This window comes from Tympanuchus pallidicinctus, unplaced genomic scaffold (genome assembly GCF_026119805.1).
Source record: "Tympanuchus pallidicinctus isolate F22 unplaced genomic scaffold, pur_lepc_1.0 scaffold5, whole genome shotgun sequence".
Lineage (NCBI taxonomy): Eukaryota > Metazoa > Chordata > Aves > Galliformes > Phasianidae > Tympanuchus > Tympanuchus pallidicinctus.
The window spans coordinates 48,078,979-48,086,742 of NW_026294769.1; positions in this window are offsets into that span (position 1 = coordinate 48,078,979).

A 7,764-nucleotide genomic window follows, 5' to 3' on the forward strand; every position below is an offset into this window, starting at 1 on the left:
AGCTGCTCATGTGGGTATAACAACACTGAAAACAGTAAAAAAGATACATTTTTTTGAAAACCTCAGCTTCGTAATTTCTGTTGGACGTATCCTCTTCTACCAATGAAAAAAATGGTCTTAAAACTCTTAAAACTTTCATTTTAAAATTTTGAAAAGCAGATGTTTCTGATTTTATTCGTCTCAGGTATAGCCCCCTCTGTTACATGCTTTGGAATACTGATGAGTTGCAAATAAAGAGTAACTGTTCCAGAGAATGAACACTCCCTGAACCCAATTTCCCAGAATGGCCGTACACAAAGGCCTCTCTTATTTGCACAAACAGATTTGATGGCTATGTGCACAAATTGTACCCTAAAGTGGCCACAGAGGCAAGGTTCCTATTAGTCATGAGTGCTATGGATGTGGCATTCATGCCATGTACATTTTAGGGGAGTTTGCTTTCTTGCTTTAAAGTCAGGACGCTGAGTGTTTTATTGTTTGGAGAAGCATTCCCTGGGAGCACATCTTCTGGTTTGATTTCATTTGAAGCTGTCTGCACATGGTTGCATCTGAAAGGAAGCTGTCTGCACTTGATCCTGGCCCCCTGTTCTAGGTGTCTGTGGTGGAGCAGGGATTGGGTCTGATGAGCCCAAAGGGCCTTGCCTTCTGCGATTGTATGAATTCAGGCAAAGCACTCAAATCCTGCTGCTGGCTTGAATCTAACTGGTAAGTGTAGATAATCAGAAGAATCACCTTAGCAGTACCCTCCTGGACTGATTATTTCATTACTTAACATTTCATTATTCAACATTAATCCAGGACATCTAGGGTTTGCAAAGCATCCAGTTGTCCTCTTCATCATATTTGTACCAAATTCAGGAACATGATTACTTACAGAAGAAATATTGCAATGTCTGTTCCCTTTTCTTTGCCATATGTGACGTTTTGTGGTTTTTTGTTTTTTTTTTTCTTCTTAATATTCTCTATCCTCTTTCCTAAAACAAAAGAGAAGCATCCTAAGGGGCGTAGAGTACCAATGTGATCAGGCATCTCTCTGCCAAGTTTCTGAATGAGTGCTTTGAAAAATAACACTCCTTTCCCTGAAACAATAGATATAATTCTGAGGAAAATTGTGTAATCCATCAATTCTGCATTGGTTTATGGACTGAAAGGAAGGGTAGAGAGAGGGAACAAACAGAAAAGAGGACTCTGTGCTGGCAGCAAACGCTATTAAATCCCTGTAGTTCCTGCAGTTTCAAATTTGCAAAGTATATGATATGTCATTTAGTCACATATGCTTTGTCTGAGTGCTCTCAGGAGCAATAGCCTGGCCTTTTAAAAATATGGTGGTGGTTCTGCCTTGAAATATGAACAAGAAAAGCAGCATTCCTGCTCTCTGTACAAGGCTGAACCAGATGGGGAACTCCAGCCATTGCCAACCAATGGCATCACCAACCCCAAAGGATTTTTATTTGGTAAGTTTTACAAAACTCCTAAAAGAAACACTGTGTTTGGAAGCAAAAAGAAGAGAACGCTATACTTGTAGATGTTTCTGTTCATGTATTTTAGGACAGATGGATATAGTGCAAATTAATTTTACATTTTAATGTATGATTTATATGAAGTAGAAAAATCTTAGCTTTTTTATGCATTCTGGCTTAAAGAGATAATATTGTGAAACAAGGGTTGTTTTTCCTCCTTTCAGCTGAAGGAATAGAAGATAATTTTTGTAGAACAGTTCTTAAATTTAAAGAAAAAAAAGAAGCAGGCTGCACTTCCCGTCACATTTAATGAAATGCCAATCAACGAAGTATTCAAGCTTTGTTCTAGTGAGTATATGCTTCAGTCTTAATCTGAATGCAGGTGAGAAGACTGTGGTGTCCTGAACTGCTATGTACCATTGCATGTGCTTTTTAATGATAATAGACTTATCCAATGACAGAATATATGTCATAGCACTGAATATTGTGTAGGCATTTCTTAATAATAAAGAGTAATGATAATATGAACCACACAGCACATTTTAAGTTCCCTGGTATTTTTTGAGTCCAGGCAGCTATCTGTTGCATGCAGAGTTATTATTATTTATTCTTATCTTTAAAACTTCTTAGCAGTAGGTGAAAATGCAGCTGATAAATGTCCTGAAAAAGAAAGGTTTTTGAAGATGGTGGGTTTGCTCATGAGCTATCCTTTTGAGTGTTCACCTTTACAAAGAGCAAGCAGTGTCCAAGGGAACTGCCGAGTTTCTCATCTTTTCTATGGTTGGTCCCAGTGGCAGAAATAGAAGTTTTTAAAAACATCCTAGTTTTGGTGGTCTTTTGTTTTCTTTCTGGTTTTGGTGGTCTTTTGTTTTCTTTCTGTTTGTTTTTGTTTTTCCTGGGAATACTAGAGTGCAAAAATAGAAGGTTAGTTTTATGGAGATATATGTTTGAGCCTTTGTCTTCTCAGTGTTTGGCAGAGAATCCTGGATCTTCAAAAGCTACAGTGATTTGGCAACTAGAAAAGGAAGAAACCTGCCTTTGCTAAAAGGAAATGTAATAAAACCTATGCCTCACTGCCTTTGTAGTGTTCTCCTGTAATGTATCAATTTGATTAGGAATTACTAGGCTAATAAATAAAGAGTATATTCTACTTTTGCTTTGGCCTATCTCCTCCTTTTCTGCCTGATATGTCATTTGTGTTCTATATCTGTTTCGCTAGTATTTAGTCAAATTATTACTTCTCTAGTGAGTCCTCCAAACACTGATTGATAAAATTGTCCATAAGACTTGATTTACAGATGACGTTAGGCACTGAGATTTCAATTTTAGGGCCATACAAACCTTGACTACCTTTTACTATATAGTTTGACCTCAAGGTACTACTAGATCGTGGTCTGTCTCTGTCATGCCATAAACACATAGTCGTGGTGTCTCTTTCAAACTTTCAATAGTAAATTGTACACAAAAGAGTATATATAAAACTAAACAAGTACCACTGCCTCATATCTGTATACTACCGGAGGATATAATTTGGATTTTTCATGATATTTTGCATGAAGCAAATTGTGTTTAGTAATCTATTAGCTGAGACACTGCAGATATTTTTTTTCCTCAAGCAAGTGCAACCTTGTTGTAAATAAAACAAAGACATAAAAATGATAGATTCACCCTAGCATATATATTCTACTACAGCGTCTGTAGTTCAGCAAAAAATGTGGTGCAGAACAGAAGCTGTTTATTATGTGATCTCTGGTATGGACTACACTCATGCTCAAGCATGCTGAACAGGAAAGGAAAATCTTGGTGTTAGAACTGAATTTAAACCCTATGGCTCCATCTCTACCACTACACATACCTCATGATTGGAATTAAACGCTATAAATAGCCATTTATTCCCTTGAATTGTGTACTCCAAAGAATAGTTTTAGTACATATTCATGCCAAAACACTCTCTGCTCAGGCACAGGTAGGAATAATACAGGCTATGGTAGTAAAAAAGAGTGCTGCCATTTGGATGTAACCAAGGTGTGGCATGCGCTCTGTTCTTGTAGCCCTGGTCTTTATTTTCAGCCCTCTGAGTACTGAGACAGAGCCAGATATGATGAGGAGGTGACAAATATTGTTTTTACTGCAAAATTTGATTGGGAATGAGTTATAAGAAACAAGATCATCAAGTTCATTAGCAGTAATCTGTAAAATACATTCATTCCTGCTGATTGAGCTAAGGAAATGTATACTGGGCCTTTCCTGGGGACTGTTGTGCCTTTGCTTTAGAACAGTAGACCAGAGGGTTGTACCTCAAGACAACAGCTCTTTTTCCATAACTTCTGACAAGTGGATAGCTGCACCAAAAGAGTTTGACTGCCTTTTTCTTCAGAAAGTGTTTTGCCATCATTTCCCAATGAGACTGTGATTATGGGATTTTGTATTTGGAAAATGGGGAAAGAAGGATATTGTGTATAGCAAGAGTGTGGGTTAGCTTGATCTTGTTCAGATACACTGGAATCGCCAACATATAAAACACCAATATACAAGCCCTAATGAGATGCTCTGGGATCTCCACATTTCTTATAACAAGCAAAGTATATGTGCAACCAGAAAACAGATGATGTATTTTACTTAGTTAAATACTCAAACAGAATAATATGCATTAAACAAACATACTGAAAGAGTATTTGTGATGCACATAGGTTTCATCAATGCAGCCCTTAACAGAACTGCCTTTAATTTCCATTTTTCATTATGGTAAAGAGAATGAAGTACCCTTTCAAATTTCAAAATAATAGTGTTAAAGTCAAACTGAACCATTAGGGGGAAAAGGAACTACCATTCAGCTGATGAAAAGAAAAATTTAACATGAAGTTGCCAATATTTGGAAAAATTCTAAGCATTTGGAAGTCTTTTCACAGAAAGCAGAGTGTTGTTTAGACTCAATGCCATGTACAGCTATAGACACATATGGCCTTTTTTTATTCTTGACAAATATTTCTTTAAAAACATCTGATTTCTGTGGAAATATTTGTATCACTGAATGCTTAGTGAATAACTTGTAGTGCAGTTTTGCACCTGCTGGTTGTTTAGGAACAACTTAGTTATATTTGCTCTCTTGGGTTGTGTGATTAATTTTATCATGAATTTCTCACACTGACAGCAGTCAAACCCCACATGTACTGTAGTTATGGCCAAGCAGATGTACTCTTTGCTCATAGCAACTTGCTTTCTAGCACAAAACAGATCCCAAGAAGCTCTGGGGATGACCACAGACAGCGGAGTGCACACTGCTTGCACTGTTGAGCATAACAGCACGAGGACTATGCTTTCATGCTGGCCTGATTCTGTCCCTTTGCCAGTAGTTGGTTTCAGTGACACAAGTCCCAGATAAGTATTATGCAACTTGGAAGAAATAAATAATTTGAGATTCTATTAGAGGCAAAAAATTTCTATGTGTGTGTTCACAGACAGGTACACATGATTACAAGCATCTCAGTCTGTTTCTCAATGTTTCATTTGTCATTGCAGCCTCAACCAGGGTCTCATTTTGCTTCCCTGACAATGGCAGCTCTATCAAGAGGCTGTGCAGCAGTCCTAGGCCTTCAGTTGCAAACAAAGAGGAGCAGGGCTGCAAACACTCTGCTATCAGCAGTTCTTGGGGTTTGGACATAACTCAGTAACAGATTTTGTTTGTAACTGAGAATTAAGAGTATTTATACAGAATGTCTAAAGTTGCTGAGGAGTCACAAACTATCCTGCAAATAGCAGTTGTCACAATGACAGCAAATAAAAATAATCCCATAGATAGCAGCCTCGCCCTTGTTCCTGTTATATTACAATCTATGCATTCAGCTCTCTTAAAATTACTTGTGCAATGGGTAAGCTATTAACTTTCATATGGAGTAATTAATCAGCTATATGTGTTCCTTGAGTGATGTTGCAATCTCTTTGCCCTGCAATTAGGATTTGGCAGGGCAGGGATAACTATCAAGGGAAATCAGTTTCCTGAGTACTGGAGGCAGGAACAAAGTTGTTCCTTTGGCTTGTAACTGTGATGTTATAAATGAATTTTGTCCTCTTGGAATGCTTATTCTGTCTCTGACCATACCCATGCTGCTTGATCAAAGGTGGCCTTCTAATATAGATTTGAAAAATATTTGTAAAATTCTGCAAATAATGTAAGTACAGTTACTACAGTACGTAAGTTCAGTCCTTCCCGCAGTGGAAGGCAGTAGCCATCCCTGCAGGATCTTATTTGCTCTGGCTCCTGGATACTTGTAATTGCAAGCAACTGGCAATGATTCTCATTGGCTGACATGAATCTGTTCTCTATCAGAGTCAGTGCACCTCTGTAGCTCAGCACAATGTTAGGGAAAGGTTACTGCTTGGGATATTTGATAAATAAGAGGTGAAACAAAGTTACTTCAGCTCATTAACGTCATAAAACAGAGTCCCAACCTACAGCTTCTGAAACTGTGGATGCAGATGCATTTTCTTCCCCAAGTGCATAAGGAAAGCAAAACAGTGATTCACTTTTTCGTTTTCTTTGCCTGAAGATCAGTAAGTTTGGGTTGTAACCACCACAGGGACATGCACAGAGTGTGTTTTAGAGGCTGCTATTATAGATGTTGAGTAGGTTCTACTGAGGTAAGTCCAAATACTACATCAGGAAGTGATTGCAGTTTTGATTGTCCAAGTTTAGATAAAACAACATTTTAAGAATACATTTCATGGTACCTGCCTGTGAAATCCCTCAAGACTGCAGGTGATCATGCCTGAAATATCTTTGAATCTTGGGATATATATTAAGCTATCTTAAATGGGAGTATGAAGGTGCTTCTTAACTTCCATTAGCTTGTTTATGTTTGCAAGGCATTCAGCTCTCCCCAGCATTCCTCCATTACTTCTCTGGAGCTGATGGAGAAGGCATGAGTGCATGAGTCTTTAATAAGTAAAACTAACAACTTAGTGGGGATTACTGTTGTGAAAAAAAATAAAAATAAATAAAATTTTAAAAAATGGTGGTTTGGTTAGAAAACCTGCTATTTGGTTAGAAAACAGGATTTTGCTAAAAGACACAAAATCTACAAAATTGTTGCAAACTGACTTAGATGCATAACTAAGCTGTGTCATAATCTAGGACTGAACTGTTTTTGTACAAATACCCTATTTTGACTCTTGTACCTGTTTATAAATATGCAGTAGATAGAAGAAAGTAGATGTCAGACATCAGAAAGTAAGATGTAAATTCATATTCTGTTCTTGCAAGAACAAGTATTGTCACAAAAGTTGTTAAAATCTTCACACAGTTTCTCTGTCGATACAAATGGTTTATAAGAGCATCTGATACTTACAGATCCATGAATAGATCAGTCTCTGTTCTGCTCTGGCTTGAAGATGTGTTGGATTGCTATAGAACTCAGAAAGAAAATAATCTATTGAAATTAATGCTTTGTTAAACACTTTTAAAAGAGTAAAGAGTAGTTTCCCATCCAACTTCCATATACATTTATTTAAACAAAAAATCCATGATAATTTGATTAACATCATATACAACATAAACCAGATTTTCTGATGCCTAGTTTTATTAGAAGCACTTATCCCACATATGGGCAACCCACCAATCTGGAACATGCTGTTGGCTGTGATCACTGCAGGCACCTGATGTAGGCATCACTGCCTGACTACTCCCTGAGGGACTGTCAACACGGATCTTGTGTTTTGGCAGTTGTGGCTTTGCTTTCTCTTCCTAGTTTATCTAGGAAAGGTCCCTTTGCTTCAGTTTACTGGTGCAAACAACCAGGTGAGCCTGTCCTTTACAGTATTTTTTGTAACTCAGGTTGCAAGCTTCACCTGCTTGTATAGCTGGGCAAAACACCTGTAGCAGTGTTTGACTTTATTGCAAGATGAAATAAAGGTTTGAGCGTCATGAGCAGTTCACGCATCATCCAAAAGCTAGTGGTGCATTTAGGAGACTGTAGTTTGAGTTAAAGTCTATAGCCACACATCAGAGTCAAAGCAAACTGCACTGTGAAAGCTGAGGAAGCTGATTTTAGAGGTGCTCTGTATGGAGCAAATTAAGGATTTTAGAGTCTAGATGCACTAAGGAGATTTGTGCTGGGGTGAAGGCAGGTAGACACTGTGGTGGGAAATAAAATCACTGTTTCGACAAAGCTGGGCATGCATTCCTTCCCCTTCCTTGTGACTTTTTCTATCTGGTACTTTGTTATTCACCAGAGTCACCAGCTATGACTCAGACATCTAGCCAAAGCACATTAAAGTACTATCACAGGTATGACGATTTTGTTCTTTT